Genomic DNA, 21,241 nt, shown 5'->3' with positions numbered 1-21,241 from the left:
AATAGATGGGGAAACAGTGGAAACAGTGTCAGACTTTGTTTTTTGGGGCTCCAAAATCACTGCAGATGGTGACTGCAGCCATAAAATTAAAAGACACTTACTCCTTGGAAGAAAAGTTATGACCAACCTAGAGGGCATATTCAAAAGCAGAGACATTACTTTGCCAACAAAGGTCCGTCTAGTCAAGGCTATGGTTTTTCCAGTGGTCATGTATGGATGTGAAAGTTGGACTGTGGAAAAGGCTGAGCACCGAAGAATTGATGCTTTTGAACTGTGGTGTTGGAGAAGACTCTTGAGAGTCCCTTGGACTGCAAGGAGATCCAACCAGCCCTGGGATTTCTTTGGAAGGAATGATGCTAAAGCTGAAACTCCAGTACTTTGGCCACCTCATGCGAAGAGTTGACTCACTGGAAAAGACTGTTGATGCTGGGAGGGATTGGGGGCAGGAGGAAAAGGGGACAACAGAGGATGAGATGGCTGGATGGCATCACTGACTTGATGGACGTGAGTCTGAGTGAACTCCGGGAGTTGGTGATGGACAGGGAGGCCTGGTGTGCTGCGATTCATGGGTTCGCAAAGAGTCGGACACAACTGAGTGACTGAACTGAACTGAAGATGGAAATATATCCATCAGATTTAACCAAAATCTTCGCATAATAAGTGATAAGACTGAAAAATAAATTGGTGGTGGTGGTCAATTGCTAAGTCATGTCTGATTCTTTGCAACCCCATGAACTACAGCATGCAAGGCTTCCCTGTCCTTCACTATCTCCTGGAGTATATAAGTATGATTTAGCAACCCAGCTAATGGAGCAGTTCTTCCATTTAAATTCCCATATCTTTGTGAGCTCTTTTCAGAGAGCCTTTAAATAAACTGAACTTAAAAGCAGACATCTGTGTTGCTGTATCACAAAATGTTGAACCAGGTTTTAAAACATAATGTTGTTGTTGTTCAGTCGCTAATTTGTGTCCGACTCTTTTTGATCTCATGGACTGCAGCACGCCAGGCTTCTCTGTCCTCCACTGACTCCCAGAGTTTGCTCAAATTCTTGTCCATTGAGTCAGTGATGCTATCTAATCATCTCATCCTCTGTTGGTTTCTTCCCCTTTTGCTTTCAATCTTTCCCAGCATCAAGGTCTTTTCCACTGTGTCGGCTCTTTGCATCAGGTGGCCAGAGTATTGGAGCTTCAGGATCAGTCCTTCCAATGAATATTCAGGGTTGATTTCCTTAAGCATGGACTGGTTTGATCTCCTTGCAGTCCATGGGACTCTCAAGCGTCTTCTCCAACACCACAGTTCAAAAGCATCAATTCTGCAGTGCTCAGCCTTTTTTATGGTCCAACTCTCACATCCATACATGACCACTAAAAAAACCAGAGCTTTGATTGCCTTGCCCTTTGTTGGCAAAGTGATGTCTCTGCTTTTTAATATGCTGTCTAGGTTTTTCATAGCTTTCCTTCCAAGGAGCAAGCGTCTTTGAATTTCATGGCTGCAGTCACTATCCACAGTGATTTTTGGAGCCCAAGAAAATATAATCTGTCACTTTTTCCCCTTCGACCTGCCATCAAGTGATGGGACCGGATGCCATGATCTTAGTTTTTTCATTAAGCATATTCAATTGTTATTCTCCATAAAAGATTTGTTGGCAATAACATTCTAGAGAAAAATGTATTTTGAATTATTAGTAATACATTTTAAAAAGTTTTTTTTAATGTGATTTACTTTATCCTTATCTCATCTATTGAAAATTTTCCATTTCAATGTGTTTTACTGTGGTCACAATATATTAACAGTAATACATGCTAAAACTGAAACTCCAGTACTTTGGCCACCTCATGCAAAGAGTTGACTCATTGGAAAAGACTCTGATGCTGGGAGGGATTGGGGGCAGGAGGAGAAGGGGACGACAGAGGATGAGATGGCTGGATGGCATCACCGAGTCGATGCACATGAGTTTGAGTGAACTCCAGGAGTTGGTGATGGCCAGGGAGGCCTAGCTTGCTGTGATTCATGGGGTCGCAAAGAGTTGGACACGACTGAGTGACTGAACTGAACTGAACTGATGTTTGTCATTTATAAAGATATTGGGGGTATACTCAAAATTCTTACAATAGGATGCTCAGTCAAAAAGTTTAGAGACTACTGGTCTGGCGTCTGAGTCTGTGTCTTACAGAGGAAGCTTAGGATATCACAGTGGAGTCCTGGTCTGCCAGGAAGCAGGACAGGATGCTGGGCTACCTGGTGCTGCAAGGGCGGCTGTGAGAGAGGAAGTAAGGGCGAGATAGGAGAAGGTAACACAGATAAACCGCAGACCTACTTGCCTAGAAATCAGCCCAGTAAAAAATGTATTTGTATTGTACTAACTAATCTAATGAAAGATAAACGTTTGCAAATTTACACAAAAATCACAGAATTCAAGATTAGCTTTTTCTTTTTTTTTAAACCACCAGAGCTTGCAGTACTCCACATAAGTAATGCAAGCAAAGTCAGGTAGCAGAGTCAGTAACCATACCCTCAGTCTTGAGAAAAGTTGATGTTCCTCTTTTTATTATCTGGATAACTCTTCTCAGAGAAACAGTCAGCAGTTTTCTTCTAAATTTTTGGATCTCTTGTAAACTACAAGGCTGCAATATCATTCATTCTGTTTGGAGAAGCTGAAGTGAGAATCCGTACCATGTACATACAAAAGCCAACTACTGTAAGCTCTTTCAGAAAAGGTCTAAGATGTTCATTTGTGTGTTTGTTTGAACATATCTGTTCATCTGTGTTATTGTCCCCAATCATGTTTTTCAAACAATTGTTCTGTTTTCAGTTAAAATGTTGCTTTAAAAATGCCAGAACATATATTTCTTGGAATCAGGATAGCCTCTCTCTTACCAGCCCTTTTCAAAGGTTTGAACTTCAAAGAAACCTGGGTTTTTGGCCTTTACTATGCCTGCTCTTCAGCTTCTTCAGCATTACTGGTTGGGGCATAGACTTGGATTACTGTGATATTGAATGATTTGCCTTGGAAACGAACAGAGATCATTCTGTCGTTTTTGAGATTGCATCAAAGTACTGCGTTACGGACTCTTTTGTTGACCATGATGGCTACTCCATTTCTTCTGAGGGATTCGTGTCCCCGGTAGTAGATATAATGGTCATCTGAGTTAAATTCACCCATTCCAGTCCATTTCAGTTCGCTGATTCCTAGAACGTCGACATTCACTCTTGCCATCTCTTGTTTGACTACTTCCAATTTGCCTTGATTCATGGACCTGACATTCCAGGTTCCTATGCAATATTGCTCTTTACAGCATCTGACCTTGCTTCTATCACCAGTCACATCCACAGCTGGGTATTGTTTTTGCTTTGACTCCATCCTTTCATTCTTTCTGGAGTTATTTCTCCACTCATCTCCAGTAGCATATTGGGCACCTACTGACCTCGGGAGTTCCTCTTTCAGTATCCTATCGTTTTGCCTTTTCATACTGTTCATGGGGTTCTCAAGGCAAGAATACTGAAGTGGTTTGCCATTCCCTTCTCCAGTGGACCACATTCTGTCATATTTCTCCACCATGACCCTCCCGTCTTGGGTTGCCCCACGGGCATGGCTTAGTTTCATTGAGTTAGACAAGGCTGTGGTCCTAGTGTGACTAGATTGACTAGTCGCTCAGTCATGTCCAACTCTTTGCGACCCCAGGGACTGCAGCACGCCAGGCTTCACTGTCCATCACCAACTCCTGGAGCTTGCTCAGACTCATGTCCATTGAGTTGATCATGCTGTCCAACCATCTCATCATCTGTCATCCCCTTCTCATCCTGCCTTCAGTCTTTCCCAGCATCAGGGTGTTTTCTAGTGAGTCAGTTCTTCGCATCAGGTGGCCAAAGTATTGGAGTTTCAGCTTCAACATCAGTCCTTCCAAGGAACATTCAGGACTGATTTCTTTTAGGTTTGACTGGTTTGATCTCTTTGCAGTCCAAGGGACTCTCAAGAGCCTTCTCCAACACCACAGTTCAAAAACATCAATTCTTTGGTGCTCAGCTTTCTTTAGAGTCATTGAGTTAGACAAGGCTGTGGTCCTAGTGTGATTGGATTGACTAGTTTTCTGTGAGTATGGTTTCAGTGTGTCTGCCCTCTGATGCCCTCTTGCAACACCTACTGTCTTACTTGGGTTTCTCTTACCTTGGGCGTGGGGTATCTCTTCACGGCTGCTCCAGCAAAGCGCAGCTGCTGCTCCTTACCTTGGACGAGGGGTATCTCCTCACCGCCACCCTTCCTGACCTTCAACGTGGGATAGCTCCTCTAGGCCCTCCTGTGCCCCCGCAGCCACCACTCCTTGGATGTGGGGTTGCTCCTCCCAGCCGCCATCCCTGGCCTCGGGCATGGGGTTGCTCCTCCCGGGTTGCCGCCCCTGGCCTCGGGGCTTTATTGACTATGCCAAAGTCTTTGACTGTGTGGATCACAATAAACTGTGGAAAATTCTGAAAGACATCGGAATACCAGACCACCTGACCTGCCTCTTGAGAAATCTGTATGCAGGTCAGGAAGCAACAGTTAGAACTGGACATGGAACAACAGACTGGTTCCAAATAGGAAAAGGAGTACGTCAAGACCAACCCTGCTTATTTAACTTATATGCAGAGTACATCATGAGAAACACTGGACTGGAAGAAACACAAGCTAGAATTAAGACTGCCGGGAGAAATATCAATAACCTCAGCTATGCAGATGACACCACCCTTATGGGAGAAAGTGAAGAGGAACTAAAAAGCCTCTTGATGAAAGTGAAAGAGGAGAGTGAAAAAGTTGGCTTAAAGCTCAACATTCAGAAAACAAAGATCATGGCATCTGGTCCCATCACTTCATGGGAAATAGATGCGGAAACAGTGTCAGACTTTATTTTTGGGGGCTCCAAAATCACTGCAGATGGTGATTGCAACCATGAAATTAAAAGACGCTTACTCCTTGGAAGGAAAGTTATGACCAACCTAGATAGCATATTCAAAGGCAGAGACATTACTTTGCCAACAAAGGTCCGTCTAGTCAAGGCTATGGTTTTTCCTGTGGTCGTGTATGGATGTGAGAGTTGGACTGTGAAGAAGGCTGAGCGCTGAAGAATTGATGCTTTTGAACTGTGGTGTTGGAGAAGACTCTTGAAAGTCCCTTGGACTGCAAGGAGATCCAACCAGTCCATTCTGAAGGAGATCAGCCCTGGGATTTCTTTGGAAGGAATGATGCGAAAGCTGAAACTCCAGTACTTTGGCCACCTCATGTGAAGAGTTGACTCATTGGAAAAGACCCTGATGCTGGGAGGGATTGGGGGCAGGAGGAGAAGGGGACGACAGAGGATGAGATGGCTGGATGGCGTCACTGACTTGATGGACGTGAGTCTGAGTGAACTCCGGGAGTTGGTGATGGACAGGGAGGCCTGGCGTGCTGCAATTCATGGGGTCGCAAAGAGTCGGAAACGACTGAGCAGCTGAACTGAACTGATGCCTGCTCTGCTATTTGGCCTTGGGGGAAAAAATATATGTAAATATCATAATCAAGCATATTGATTGTGTGATTTATTTATGCATAACATCTTGTGAAGTTTTCCATGTGTAGACCTACAGAAATATAGGATATTAAATTTGAATGGTGTAATATTTTGTTGCTAGCCCTTTTGCAGAACTGAAATATATTTAAAAATAGATTGTTTTCAATATTCCTATCATCTGTCTCCAGTTTTAACTGTAATAGAAGTTATGCAGTTTCCAGTGGTAAATCCCTAAGTCTTCCTCGTCTCTTGTACTCCTTTTATTTGATCTGTTCAAGTGCATGCATCCCTGCCTAGGCCATCCACTAGGCATCGTCCTAATGGGAACATTTCACAAGCATGCTTTCACATGCACATTCTCCTATTTCATTCAACAGCTATCACAAGTTGCTTAACATGACTTCTGGCCTCATGCAGTACTGCTGATCCTTATTTTTTTTAGAAACTTGCTTTATACTTTCCACTTTTGTGTCTGTGACCCTGTCTGCAATTAGACACTGTTTACAGTAAACAACAATTGAAATTTTCTTAGTGATATTTTTCCTGAGGCAAGCCCTACTGATACCATTAAGTCAGCAACTTGTATTCTTGGGGAATAGTCCTTTTGGCATTATAACAGATCATTCAACTTATCTGAAGGATGTTATATTCTCTTCCTTTGATTCCTGCTTCTGTCACTTTTTCCAGAGATCCCTGTGGACACATTTTTACTAGCATTGCTCTCCACACTCCTTTTTTAGAGCCCCTTCAATTTAAAAAGTCTAAATCTGGGACTGGAGAATTATTATTGATGGATATTGTCTCCTCTCACCTTTAAATTAAAACATCTGGACTTGTGTGATTATTATCATCTCTCCAGCTGTGCTCCCAGTTTCTCCCCCACCCCATCCCCGCTGTAGCCAGATCCAACCCCCTTTTCAACCAACAGGTTCCTACTCCTACAGGGCAAACACAGTTTCTGCTAATGCAGGGGCTTGTCTCATGTGCTTCAAGATGTTCTAGTGTTACAAGCTCCTTACCAGTCAAGGCTAGAGTGAGACCAGGCAATTCAATCTACATTAAATGGCATTCAAACCTTCCTCCGTGAAGTGATAAACAGGGGAAGCAAAAGCAAAGTCAGTTCTGGATTAATCCCAGTGGCAAGCAGAGCCTCTCAAATTTTCCACTGAATATCCCCGAAATGAGAGGTAGCTGCTGCTGCTGCTGCTGCTGCTGCTGCTGCTGCTGCTAAGTCGCTTCAGTCGTGTCCAACTCTGTGCGACCCCAGAGATGGCAGCCCACCAGGCTCCCCCGTCCCTGGGATTCTCCAGGCAAGAACACTAGAGTGGGTTGCCATTTCCTTCTCCAATGCATGAAAGTGAAAAGTGAAAGTGAAGTTGCTCAGTCATGTCCGACTCCTAGCGACCCTATGGACTGCAGCCTACTAGGCTCCTCCGCCCATGGGATTTTTCCAGGCAAGAGTACTGGAGTGGGGTGCCATTGCCTTCTCCGAATGAGAGGTAGAGTAAAGCCCTAATATTCCCAATGCCTAACCTGCCACCCAGGTAATGGCATAAGTTGCCCACCATAAGCCCAGGATTTTTTTTTTTTTTTTTTGTCTTCTCAAACGTTCTCCTTAAACCATAGTATATCATTGTTGATTTAATATAAAGGTAATAGTTAAATTACTTGGCACCAGCTAAAATGAAAGGATAAGCCTTGTTTACATTATGACTTAAAGAGAATTTATGAAATCTTAAAGAGAATTTATGAAATTCTGAGGGGCAAGAAAACTCTAGTGAAATCTAGAAAGCAACATTTTTTTTTGAACTGATTAGTTAAGAAACTATATTTTTGTGGGTCAACAGAAACAGAAGAATAATCAGTATTTGTAACTGGAATGCTTCCCACATTGGGAAAGATCTTGTTTTTATGGGTCATTATGTCGAACTCTTCAGAATTGTGAGAAAGGTCGATGGCTCTATGAACAAAAAGAATGAGACACTCAGAAATGTGCAACCCTGGCATAATGCAAGAAGCAGTGAAGTATAGCATAATATAAAAAATACAAAACAGACACAAAAGCAGAGTTTGTTTTGTTTCGTTACACATGTTTTAGTACTCACTAGCTGTAGCCTTGAAATGGAACAGTCTGTTAGTAGGTTGCTACACAGGAACAGTCACAAACTGTACACAATTTGTAACTCCCCAGGCTGGACTCTAGAATAGGAGGCATTTTCTGCCAGTGCTTTTTATTAATTCACTGTGATTTCTAATAAATTACCCAGTCCTCTTGCATTAATGATGATTACAACAATGTTTTGCTAACGACTCCACCATGATCTCAAAGATTTTTTTTATTGTAGGAGGACAGATTGATTTAAATAGAGTCACTGTTCTAAACCACCATGCTAGAAATGTCACAGGGAGAGGCCAGCTGAGTTGCTCAAGCTGGCCTCAGGATGACATTGCCTCAGCTGAGTCACATTTTCCAGGGCTCATTCCTTGGTTTTTGCAAGCCCTGAAGCTTTATTTTGTTAGGGTGTCCAGAGTTGATCATACGTAAGGGTTGAAGGTTGTGCTAACCCAATGCACAAGAGGCCAGTGTGTAAACTATTTATTCATTTATAGTCACAAGGTTAACTATCAATGGGCCTGGAAATCTAGGATATGTGGCCAGCATTTTCTTTTCCCTTTAGGTAAGTCTACATGGGAAGCCCTTCATTACCTTCTCAGCTCAACAGACATCTATAAAGCACCTAAGGTACAGGACCTTTTGATACCAAGGTGTTTACAATTTAATTAGAATTATGGCAGCATTAAATTGTGTATGGAGACATTATTTTCCAGAGCAAACTGCAGTAAGTGAATGTATGCCTTGATCGGTTTTCTAAAGTTCTATCTTCTGATTTTGACAGGTTTCAGCCCTTTGAAAGTAAAACTGTTAGTCACTCAGTCATGTCCGACTCTTTGCGACCCCATAGACTGTAGGCCTGCCAGGCTCCTCTGTCCATAGGATTCTCCAGGCAAGAATTCTGGAGTGGGTTGCCATGCCCTCCTCCAGGGTATCTTCCCAACCCAGGGGTTGATTTCAGGTCTCCTGCATTATAGGCAGATTCTTTACTTTTTGAGCCACCAGGGAAGCCCAAAGGGCTGATAGCTGTCTGCATGATGGGATTAGCTGTGAAGATTATCCAGTAGCCATTCACAATTTTGTTGTTGTTCAGTCGTGTCCGACTGTGCCTCCATGGGTGCAGCGCACCAGGCTGCCCTGTCCCTCACCATCTCAGAGTTTGCCCAACTTCATGTCCACTGAGTCCGTGATGCCATCTAACCATCTCATCCTCTGTCCCCCTCCTTTCCTCCTACTTTCAATCTTTCCCAGCATCAAGGTCTTTTCCAATGAGTCAGCTCTTGAGAATCATGGAATTCTCAAAGGCACCATATTCACAGCCACCTTCTAAGTATGCTTCTTAACCAGTACTTAAAAGGAACTTGATAACCTGCTGAACAGGTATGCAAACAACTGTGTATAATGCACCTGTATTTTGTACTTCTAGATTCTCATATCAAGGAGTGACCTAAAAACTTGGAGTCTTCCAGAGCCAGTCTGGACCCCATCACCACCCACTACTCAATAGAAGGGCATTTCTCTGGCAAATTCTTCTTAAAAACTTTATAGCCAGTTTAACCCACCATGCCCTGTTCCCTGATATCCTTGTTGCGGGCCCAGCTGTACCTTATCCTGATCATCTAGGTTAGCCCATACTTTGCTTTGTACAGAAAGTTTTCAGTTTACCTTGTGGAATTCCAATCTGAGTGGAGGAGGAGAACCAGACCATTACTTCTCCATCCTCCTAAAGAATTTCTGTTCTCTGAGATCCAAGAGAAACCAAACTCCCACTTCTCTCTCTTTCTCCTGTTGCTGTCCCTGGGTGGCTAAATTTTACTGTAGAAAACCACAAAACTCTGCAGATTAATGGTGCTACAAATTCATGGTCTCCATTCTTCAATCAGGCATTTGGTACTGCCTGGCAAACGTAGTTGATGCTGTTGTTTTCCAAAGTGGTCCAAGCCTTCTCACTGTCCACCACCTCTTCATCAGGGAGAAAAAGGAAGCGTCAGGTGGGGAACTGTCTCAGCTTCCCACTGCTAAACTGACAATTTTACATGCAGCCACATACATCCTTTTCTTTTTCCTTTAGTCCCAGTACAGTAAATATCCTTTATCTTACTCAAGGCTCGTTGCTTTGGTGGTGGTGTATGGGCTTCCCCTTTTGACAGCGGAGGGACTGCTCTGTCTGTGTCCCTTTTCTTCTGTCTTCACCGTTTACCTCTCTACTATTCTTTACTCTCAGCATTTGTTAATAAACATGTCCAAATCTCCAGGTACTATTCTTTCTTCCCCCTCTGGCTGGAAGCAACTTTTTAAAAAAAAGTTTTGAGTTCTGAGATACTTAGTTCTCTAACTTGTCAGGACTTGTATACTGTCTATAATAAACTTTCTAGTGTTTTAAAGAGACTCATTTTAGGTGCTACAAACTTGCTTACCTGGAAAATGATTGTGACTGTTAGAATTCATGTATTATAAAAGTTCTTATGGTTAAATATTGTTTTCTTCCTTAAACTTTTAAATTATGAAATCTATAAAAAGTACAAAACATAGATGTATATAGTTAATGGATAACTATAAGACAAACAATCATTTAGTCAACATTCTAATAAGGAAATACCCCCAACCCATGTATCCCTTCTGGATCCTTTTACCTTCTCACCCTTCAGAAGGTGACCACTTTTCTGAATTTTATGGTAATGATTTCTAAGCTTTTTTTGTTTTTAATGAGTTTAACTCTTTGCCCGAGGCCTGCTCATCTCTTACCTCCACCTTGCTCTGTATGCTGGAAACCTAGCTTGTGTAAACTATATTCATAGGCTCCTTTTCCTTTCTGCCTTTTAGTTGCATTTAGTCAATGGGAAGATCAAAGGGAGCAGAATGAGAAAGGATATAATCCCTTCCCTGGCTTCTCCTACAGCATCTCTCCAAGGGCTCACTGGGCTCGTTTCAGTCCCTGGGGTTAGCCAGAGAAATAGAAACAACAGGATATGTAAGTGTGTGTGTATGCATATAAAAAACACTATATGTATATAAAAGAGAGAGATTTATTTTAAGGAATTGGACCACGTAGTTGTGGAGGCTTGATAAAAACAAAACCTTCAGGTTAGGCCAGTAGACTACAGACCTAGGGGAGAGCGTATATCAAGTCTAAAGGCCGTTTGCTGGCAGACTTCCTTCTTAGGGGAAATCAGTCTTTGTTCTCTTAAGGCCTTCGATTCATTGGATGAGGCTCACCAATAACCACCCTTATGCAGAAAGCAAAGAAGAACTAAAGAGCCTCTTGATGAAGGTAAAAGAGGAGATTGAAAAAGCTGGCTTAAAACTCAACATTCAAAAACCTAAGATCGTGGCATCTGGTCCCATCACTTCATGGCAAATAGATGGGGAAACAATAGAAACAGTGACAGACTTTATTTTCTTGGGCTCCAGAATCACTGCAGATGGTGACTAAAGCCATGAAATTAAAAGATACTTGCTCCTTGGAAGAAAAGTTACGACAAACCTAGACAGCATATTAAAAAGTAGAGACATTACTTTACCGACAAAGGTCCATCTAGTCAAAGCTTTGGTTTTTCCAGTAGTCATGTATGGATGTGAGAGCTGGACTATAAAGAAGGCTGAGTGCCAGAGAACTGATACTTTTGAAGTGTGGTGTTGGAGAAGACTCGTGAGAGTCCCTTGGACTGCAAGAAGATCAAACCAGTCCATCCTAAAGGAAATCAGTCCTGATTATTTGTTGGAAGGACTGATGCTGAAGCTGAAGCTCCAATACTTTGGCCACTTGACACCAAGAACTGACTCACTAGAAAAGACCCTGATGCTGGGAAAGATTGAAGGCAGGAGAAGGGGACAACAGAGGATGAGATGGTTGGGTGGCATCACCGACTCAATGTACATGAGTTCGAGCAAACTCTGGGAGATAGTGAAGGACAGGGAAGCCTCAGTCAGTTCAGTTGCTCAGTCATGTCCTACTCTTTATGACCCATAGACTGCAGCACACCTGATCTCCCTGTGCTAAGTGCCCTAATTTTTGGCTTTGATCCTGGGACAATTACAGTTACCAAAATATGTAATGACTATCAGTGATAATGTAGGACAGTTGCTAAGGTCAAACATAAAGTTTTGAAAATCTCTATTTCAACTCCTTCACTTTACTGACTAATAAATTTAAGCTGAGGGATTAAGTGATGGTAGTTCCTACAGGTGGTCAGATCAGGCCTGACACTAATATCCCAGGGTCCCTTGACTTTTAATCTTAGGATTCCCATATTCACATCACATCACGTTACCACATTATTTTTTATGATTTTTCCAAAATTATTATTGGTGTGATTTAACAAAAAAACTCGATACTTTAGGTGGGGGAATGGATTGAGGGTGAAGAAACGTCTGAAAACTAAAGGTTACTGAGTTGACAAAATTTGAAAAGGTGTTAGCTTTGGGGATTAAATCTTTCTTCTGATACTGTTGCTAGGCTTTCTCCCTAAAAACCGTCGTCCCTTTTCTTCAAAATGATGTCTGGCAGGACCCCTATCCCTTGGGCCTGCAGTTTTCATCACAAATGAAGTCAGGCACATTCACCTCCATTTGCTCTTCTCCACCGTCAGGTCCAAACACCTGGGCCTGAGTGTCTGGGATTTTAGGCAGAAGAGCAGTCCTCTGGGATGGCACTCAGCCCCCAAGGGCATGCAAAGTTGGGGAGGAATAAGGTCTTGGAGAAGGCAATGGCAACCCACTCCAGTACTCTTGCCTGGAAAATCCCATGGACAGAGGAGCCTGGTAGGCTGCAGTCCATGGGGTTGCTTTCACTTTTCACTTTCATGCATTGGAGAAGGAAATGGCAACCCACTCCATTGTTCTTGCCTAGAGAATCCCAGGGATAGGGGAGCCTGGTGGGCTGCTGTCTATGGGGTCGCCCAGAGTCGGACACGACTGAAGCAACTTAGCAGCAGCAGCAAGGTCTTGGAGGAGAGGCCAAGACAACCTCTGCTAGCTGCCTGTGCCATATCCGGCTCTGGGCAGGCTACCTTTGCACAGGCCCTGAGGACTGCACCTCCCAACTCCAGGGGTTCTCGAACCTCCTGGAAGCTGGCGACTGTACTCTGTCCCAGGTTTCCTCATCCCAGGCCTGGCTTCGCTCCGACACGTGGACATCACACGTCGCAGCACGTGCTGCAGAAACCAGCCCACAGGTCTCCCATCAGACGTGGAAGGGGGCGCAGGCAGGTATTGGGGTGCCCCTTTGCAGCCGGGCTGTGGTGGAAATGACGGCTGCAGCCAGGAGGACAGTGAGGGCTCCAAAGGGCTGCTGCGGTAGTGTCTGCATGCCGGGCAGGTGGGCGGCCTCCACCGGGCACCTGACCTGCAGGTGGTCGAGGGCCACCCAGAGCCCCGCAGCCCCATGTGTAGCCTGCCCTTCCAGGAGAGCTGGTCCAGGTGAGGCCAGCACTCAGCGCAGTGGGCACAGGAGCCACAAATCCCCGAGAGCAGTCCTGTTGATGATGGAGAGAGAAAGGGATCTTTCCTCTTCATACTGGGCAAGGATGAAAATTGAACCAAGACAGTGTGAGTTATGGAGAATTACACCATGAGCCTGAAAGTAACTCTAAGCAGAATAAAAGTGAAAGTGAAAAAGTGGCTCAGTTGTGTCCGACTCTTTGCGACCCAATGGACTGTACAGTCCATGGAATTCTCCAGGCCAGAACATTGGAGTGGGTAGCCTTCCCTTCTGCAGGGGATCTTCCCAACCCAGGAATCGAACTGGGGTCTCCTGCATTACAGGCAGACTCTTTACCAACTGAGCTATCAGGGAAGCCCTACAGAATAAAGGTGCTGAGTTAAAAAAAAAAAAAACAACTTACTGATTTTGCCTCAGAGATGAAGCAATAACTATATGAAGGGGCGTATGCCCTTGACTTAGTTGTTTTTTCTTCTCACACGTGTGCTTCCTTGACATTCCATAAAGTGGTGGCCCAGTCTCCTTGTTATAGTACAGCATGGTATAGTTATCACTGCACGGGATGACCCCGTTCATTTGCTGTGCCTTCTCCTACTGTAATACAAGCTCTATGAGAGCGGCAATCCCACCTGTTTACTTACCACTGCCCCCAGTTTCTTGCACAGTGTCTGACGTGTTTACCAAACAAAAGCTTTTCAGACTTTGGCCTCCCAGAGGTGACACCCTTTCTCATGCTTGCATAGAGGCTTTGTGTTACTGCTTTTATAATATTTAATTGTAATTGTCTTTGAAACTGTTTTATATCCCCCACGACAGGGACTTTTCTTGTTCATGTTTGTGTCCCAGGTCCCTGGTATACAGTGGGCACTCAGATTTTGATTGAAAAGGTGAAAGCTGTCCATAATAGAATTTCCGATATATGAATCTTTTTCTAAATTTCTTAGACCATGTTAGAGTATTCCTCATATTGTTATTGTCTTCTTTTTCTTTCTGCTCTTGAAAGTCACTCACTCCAACTAAGAGAGGCAGTATGTTGAAGAGAATTCAAAATTTTGAAAACAGAATCTAGACAAGAGTCTTTGCCCTGCCACTTCCTCGGTGGGGATACTTTATAAATTCCTCAGAGCTTGATTCATCAATCTGGTACAGAGATAAAGAATCCGCCTGCTAATGCAGGAGATGTAAGAGATGCAGGTTCAATTTTGGCTTGGCAAGATTCCCTGGAGTAGGAAATGGCCACCCACTCCAGTGTTCTTGCCTGAAAAATTCCATGGACAGAGAAACCTGGCAGGCTATATTATATGGGGTTGCAAAGAGTCTGACACAGCTGAGCAGTTGAGTACACATACGCAGGTAGACATAGTAGAACTTATGTATGGCCCACAAAATCCCTCTGTTTTCTATCTTTAAATAGAATCTGAAGAAATAATCTGGCTTTACTACATCCTTTAAAAGAAAAACAAAGCTTGCTTTTCCAATCTTTTAACTGCCTAGATAATGCATTTTAGATATGTTTAATTTGGGGTTTTATCAACTTGTTTGTGTGAAAATTGAGTACTAACTGCAAACTGATGGTGATGGTTTAGTCACTAAGTCGTGTCTGTCTCTTGTGACCCCATGGGCTGTAGCCCACCAGGCTCCTCTGTCCATGGGATTCTCCAGGCAAGAATACTGGAGTGGGTTGCCATTTCCTTCTCCAGGGGATCTTCCTGACCCAGGGATCGAACCCAGGTCTCCCGCATTGCAGGCAGATTTTTTTCCCAGCTGAGCCCCAAGGAAAGGCCAAGAATATAGGAGTGGGTAGCCTATCCTTTCTCCAGCAGATCCTCCTGATCCAGGAATCAAACCCAGGTCTCCTGCATTGCAGGCAGATTCTTTACCAACTGAGCTATGAGGGAAGCCACCAACTACAAACTGGGCAGATGCAGTTGAAGTCATTGGTCGAGGGGACTTCATTTTAAAATAAAGGGCATTGTTATTATAAGTATTATCTATAGTCTTCATTGTTTAGGACTATAGGCAATTTATTATATTTTAATTTGTAAGAATTATTTTTATACAAGTTACCTTAGATACACTTATGAGGATTTGTTGGTGCTGACTGAACACCAATGTTGTCTTGTGGCAAATTTAGATAAATTTGCACATGGTGAATTATATCTTGTCTGGGCTCAGCTCTAAAGAAATGTCATCAACTTGCTGTAGATGTGTTGTGCCAAAGAAAGAGTGGAATGCATTCTTTAGTGTTTTAATTTTTAGCTCAGGACAGTTTTCTTTTTTATACCTATGTAGAATTACATGGAATGACCAATTTTTAATTTTTTATCTTGTTTGAATATTATTTTGACCAGGGAGATCTACTTAAGCATCTAGGCAATTAAGCTGTACATTCTGTGACTACAGGGGAAGGGACCAAAATACAAAATCTGGTTTTAGTCATGCCTGGCAGACGCTACAACATGAAGTAGATGAATCTGAGAATCTAACCAAAGGCCGTAAAAATATGTGGACTATGGACACTTAAATGTGTTTAATATTGCTTTTCCTGAAAGGTTGCAATTTTAGGTTGCCTATTTCCAAGGTGAAGATGTCTATCAGAAGATACGTAGCTGCTCAAAAACTCTTATTTGCAATTATGTCTACAGATTTGATGAGGGAGCTGTAAGAAAAGATTTAAGTCTAAAACATAAATTTATATCATAACTTTTCTCAGGCTAAAATAAGATCTTTTCAATCAGAAGAATATTTTATCTTATATGTAGTTACTTTTTTCAAGTGTTATATAGAATACAGTTGTGAAACATTCACTTCAAAATCTGAGCAAGTTGCTAATGAAAGAAATGGCTTTTTTGGTCCATAGAAGATAACAAATTGTTTGATTCTGTTCCATGGGATGTGAGTTCCAGTAGAGCAACTGTTTTCATCTATTTTATTCACTACGCTATCACTAATAGTTGTTTAATGACTGAAGGACATACCCTTACCATTATTACTGGAATAACCTTAGTGATAATTTTTTACCAAAGTTGTTACAGCAGTTTGTTCATTGGGTTATTTCCTTTCATTGTTTTTATTAAATATTGAGAAGATACATTTATAAATTGCTGCAAGAGATAAAGATTGTAATACTTTGACACCTGACACATAAGTTTTAGAAAATATACACTGCCATTACCTTCGGAATCCTTGTATGCCTTTGTCCAATCCCATCTCTTCCTTCCTCAGAGGTTGTAAGCACCATCCTGAATTTTATGTTTATGCTTCCCTTGGTTTTTTCTCTATAGTTTTACCACACGTATGTGTATGCCTAATACATTGCTTAGTTTTGAGTGGTTTTGAACTTCATATAAGTAGAATAATGCTTGACTTTTTTTTCTGTATCTTGCTTTTCCCATTCAAAATTACTGCATTACTGCAATTCATTCATTCATGATGTTGCATGTAGCTATAATTCATTCAGGTTTACTGCTGTAGAGTAACCATAATGGAGCTGTTATGATTTGTTTATTAATTTTGTAGTTGAAGAATGGATGTTTGGGTGGTTCACGATTTCTTGATATTACAATTAGTGCAGCACTGAGCATTCACATGGCCTGAGTCCTCCCTTGTAAAGCCCAAATAATGATGACAGCGGCCTTTGTCGTTCCTTCAAGCTGGCTTCTGTGTCCTCCTCATCAGTTCAGTTCAGTTCAGTCCGACTGAACTGACTCTTGTGTGTCCAACTCTTTGCGACCCCATGGGCTGCAGTATGCCAGGCCTCCCTGTCTACGACCAACTCCCGGAGTTTACCCAAACTCATGTCCATTGAGTCGGTGATGCCATCCAACCATCTCATCCTCTGTCATCCCCTTCTCCTCCAGCCCTCAATCTTTCCCAGCATCAGGGTCTTTTCAAATGAGTTAGCTCTTCTCATCGCGTGGCCAAAGTATTGGAGTTTCAGCTTCAACATCGGTCCTTCCAATGAAGATTCAGGACTTATTTCCTTTAGGATGGACTGGTTGGATCTCCTTGCAGTCCAAGGGACTCTCAAGAGTCTTCTCCAACACCACAGTTCAAAAGCATCAATTCTTTGGCGCTCAGCTTTCTTTAGAGTCCAGCTCTCACATTGATACATAACTACTGGAAAAACCATAGCCTTGACTAGATGGACCTTTGTTGGCAAAGTAATGTCTCTGCTTTTGAATATGCTATCTAGGTTGGTCATAACTTTCCTTCCAAGGAGTAAGTGTCTTTTAATTTCATGGCTGCAATCACCATCTGCAGTGATTTTGGAGCCCAGAAAAATAAAGTCAGCCACTATTTCCACTGTTTCCCCGTCTATTTCCCATGAAGTGATGGGACCAGATGCCATGATCTTTGTTTTCTGAATGTTGAGCTTTAAGCCAACTTTTTCACTCTCCTCTTTCACTTTCATCAAGAGGCTTTTGAGTTCCTCTTCACTTTCTGCCATAAGGGTGGTGTCATCTGCATATCTGAGGTTATTGAGATTTCTCCCAGCAATCTTGATTCCAGCTTGTGCTTCTTCCAGTCCAGCATTTCTCATGATGTACTCTGCATATAAGTTAAATAAGCAGGGTGACAATATACAGCTTTGAGGTACTCCTTTTCCTATTTGGAACCAGTCTGTTGTTCCATGTCCAGTTCTAACTGTTGCTTCCTGACCTGCATATAGGTTTCTCAAGAGGCAGGTCAGGTGGTCTGGTATTCCCATCTCTTGAAGAATTTTCCACAGTTTATTGTTATCCTCCTCATCAGTTCAGTTCAGTTCAGTCACTCAGTCGTGCCCCACTCTTTGCGATAGGGCCCCATTAATCTTCAAAAAGCTTTCTTCCTTTCTGGCCTGAGACCTCCCTGCTTCATCTTGTATTTCTGCTGATGCAGACTTCTATCAGCTATTTCTTCAAAGAGTCCTGGTTCCTAGTAGGAGGGTGGGGTACTTTAAAGCCTAGAATCCCAGTGGTGAAGGTGAAGGTGAAGTCACTCAGTCGTGTCCGACTCTTTGGGACCCTATGGACTGTAGCCTACCAGGCTTCTCCGTCCATGGGATTCTCCAGGCAAGAATACTGGAGTGGGTTACCATTTCCTTCGCCAGAGGATCTTCCCGACCCAGGGATCGAACCTGGGTCTCCCGCGTTGGAGGCAGACGCTTTAACCCCTGAGACACCAGGGAAGCCCCAGAATCTGGCTCTTAGATGTGCCGTTTTCTACTGGGGTAGGGGGTGGGGGGGAGTGTTTCTAACTGTATTGCTAGAAAAAAGGTATTTTTAAAAATCATGAGTTTAAAAAAAAAATCATGAGTTTATGATGATCTTGTCCATTCTGTTTAACATGATGGTGTTTTACTTTGTTCTTTGATTTTTTTTTAATTTCAGAGTTTTACTGTATTGCACTAAAGGAGCAGCAGGATGGTTATACAGTGTTCTCGCTCATTCAGTTTTGAAAATCTAAACTACTTGCAAATTCTTAAGAATACCTTTACCACCAGATTAGAATGTTAAGTATAATAACCAATTTCTTAATAAGTAAAGTCTCACAAATTGAAACACATTTAAAATAGCTTTAAATGCATTCTTCACAAGTAAGTCAGCACAAATTTTTGTATCATGTTCACTCATGCTTAAGAATTAAAGCAAGTATATTACTCTGATGGAAATATGGGGAAATCTCTCATTCATGCAATATACAGGGATAATATTTCAAGTTGAAGTGAAAAAAATCTCTTATTTTTTTAATGTATCCATATATAATCACCTACATGATAGATAAAGAAACCTATGAAGTTTCCCAAAAGTCAGATATATATTTTCAGTTTATTTGAAGCAACTGATTATCTACAACTAATTTATAACTAAATGGGATTTCAATAAAACAAAAATGAGCCCTATGAGTTCCTATAATCAAAAAGCTTCCAATGGACTAAGGACAAGAAATCATTAATGCAATCATTCCAAGGATTATGGTTGTTCCTTAAGGTACTTCCCTGGTGGCTCAGACGGTAAAGCGTCTGCCTACAATGAGGGAGACCTGGGTTCAATCCCTGGGTTGAGAAGATCCTCTGGAGAAGAAAATGGCAACCCACTCCAGTATTCTTGCCTGGAAAATCCCATGGATGGAGGAGCCTGGTGGGCTACAGTCCATCAGGTCACAAAGAGTCAGACATGACTGAGTAACTTCACTTTCACTTTCTTTCACTTTGAGTACAAGTTCAAACCTGCCAATACCAGAGGTATAGAGGTATCATTTTATATTAATTTACACATAATTCCATTTAAGTTCTTTATCAGAGTATAATATATGAAAAGGGCTTCCCTGGTGGCTCAGATGATAAAGAATCTACCTGCAGTGCAAGAGATGCAAGAGATTCAGGTTCAATCCCTGGGTTGGAAAGATCCCTTGGAGAAGGGAATGGCAGCCTACTCCAATATGAAAAGTCTTTCCACAAGCAAAAAAAAAAGGTGGGGGGGATATTACTCAGCCCTCAAAAAGAATGAAATGATGCCATTTGAGATAACATGGAGGGACCTAGAGACCATCATACTCAGTGGAGTAAATCAGACAGAATAAGACACATATCATGTGATAACACATATGTGGAATCTTAAAATATGATATGAATACAAATGAACTTATTTTAAAACAGGAATAAACTCACAGACATAAAAAGCAAACTTATGGTTACCAAAGGGGAAAGGAAGGGAAGGGATAAATTAGGAATTTAGGATTAACAAATACACACTACTATATATAAAACATTGGGCTTGTCAGAAATTTCATTCAGGTTTTTCTGTACTGGTATGAACTTTTTGGTGAACCCAATAAATAAAAACAAGGGTCTTACTATATAGTACAAGGAGCTATATTCAATATCTTGTAATAGCCTATAATGGAAAATAATCTGAAAAAATAACTTGCATACACACACACATACAGATGAATCACTTTACAGTATAACTGAAACATTGAAAATCAACTATACTTCAATTAAAAATGTAAACCCACTCAAATCATTTGTAGGTCTTGTAACCAATTTGATATGAAAGTAATTTTTTTCCAATTTGTTTTCGATTTTTAGTTGGGGATTACTTTTTAGAAGTAAATATTTGAAAAAATTTACGTATATAGTCTTTCGATCTTTACTGCATTGTATGTTTTCACTTACGCATCAGTACTAAATCCAAGAACTTGTACACTTTTAATTTTCTATTCTCATATATATAGAATAATAGGCTGCAGTTAATCTACTCAGTACTATTTAGCAACAAAAGTGTAAAGGAAAATCAAAGACAAGCGTTCTCAGTGTATCTATTTCCCTATAGAGCTCATCTTGAATTAATTCAGTTAATTATTTAGGTTCTGCCACTATAAGGGAAACTCAGTTAAAATGTAGTACTTTGTACATGGAGAACACACATTTTCTTCCCACGGTGTTTAATAAACATTATTGTTTGTATGTGATGTATCTTAAGTGTTTTGCATTTACATTTCAGTTAATTGACTCTACGAAGACTTTGGTAGGGCTTCCCTGGTGGCTCAGAGGGTAAGGAATCCACCTGCAGTGCAGGAGACCTGGATTGGAAAGATTGATCCCTGGATTGGGAAGATCCCCTGGAGAAGGGAAAGGCAACCCACCCCAGTATACTTGCCTGGAGAATTCCACGGGCAGAGGAGCCTTGCAGACTATTATAGTCCATGGGGTTGCAAAGAGTCAGACACAACTGAGTGACTCACACAGACACACACAGACTTTTTTTTCCCAGTTTCATAATTTATTATATAAATTGAGTATCACACGATGAGTTCACATTAGCTTCTTCAAGCGTGGGAACTTAACACATAATGTACAGTTCACAATCTGTTTATGTTGCTTTTACAGCTAGAGTTTTTTTAGACCTTCACTTGAAGTCTAAGAATGTCAAAGCAATACCTCTGTATGTGGCCAGCACACAATTCATTCTCCCTGTGAGGGTGTAAGAGTTACAATATTTTTTGATACCAGTGAAACGGAACTAGGCATCAGTTTCTGGACCCCCATGATTTCAGTCTTCCAAAAGGCTCAAACTCCACGGCCTGTGTCCTTCACAGTAAGCCGCTGCCCCTCAGTCCCTCTGGAAGATTCCACCTCCCCCTAATGCATTCAATCATTAACATGGACTTTGTTAATGATT

General features: G+C 41.9%; 1 protein-coding gene and 1 pseudogene across 2 annotated transcripts in view; one reads left to right on the top strand and one right to left on the bottom strand.

Moving 5' to 3' along the window:
* The window catches only part of SPATA9 (spermatogenesis associated 9), a 61,618-nt gene that overhangs the window by 9,071 nt on the left and 31,306 nt on the right, over positions 1-21,241 (top strand). The gene's annotated exons all lie outside the window — the stretch shown is intronic.
* Positions 20,078-21,100, bottom strand: LOC139184004 (ATP synthase membrane subunit K, mitochondrial pseudogene; annotated as a pseudogene).

This window comes from Bos indicus, chromosome 7 (genome assembly GCF_029378745.1).
Source record: "Bos indicus isolate NIAB-ARS_2022 breed Sahiwal x Tharparkar chromosome 7, NIAB-ARS_B.indTharparkar_mat_pri_1.0, whole genome shotgun sequence".
In the NCBI taxonomy this organism is placed as follows: domain Eukaryota; kingdom Metazoa; phylum Chordata; class Mammalia; order Artiodactyla; family Bovidae; genus Bos; species Bos indicus.
This window is presented reverse-complemented; position numbering and strand designations above follow the sequence as displayed.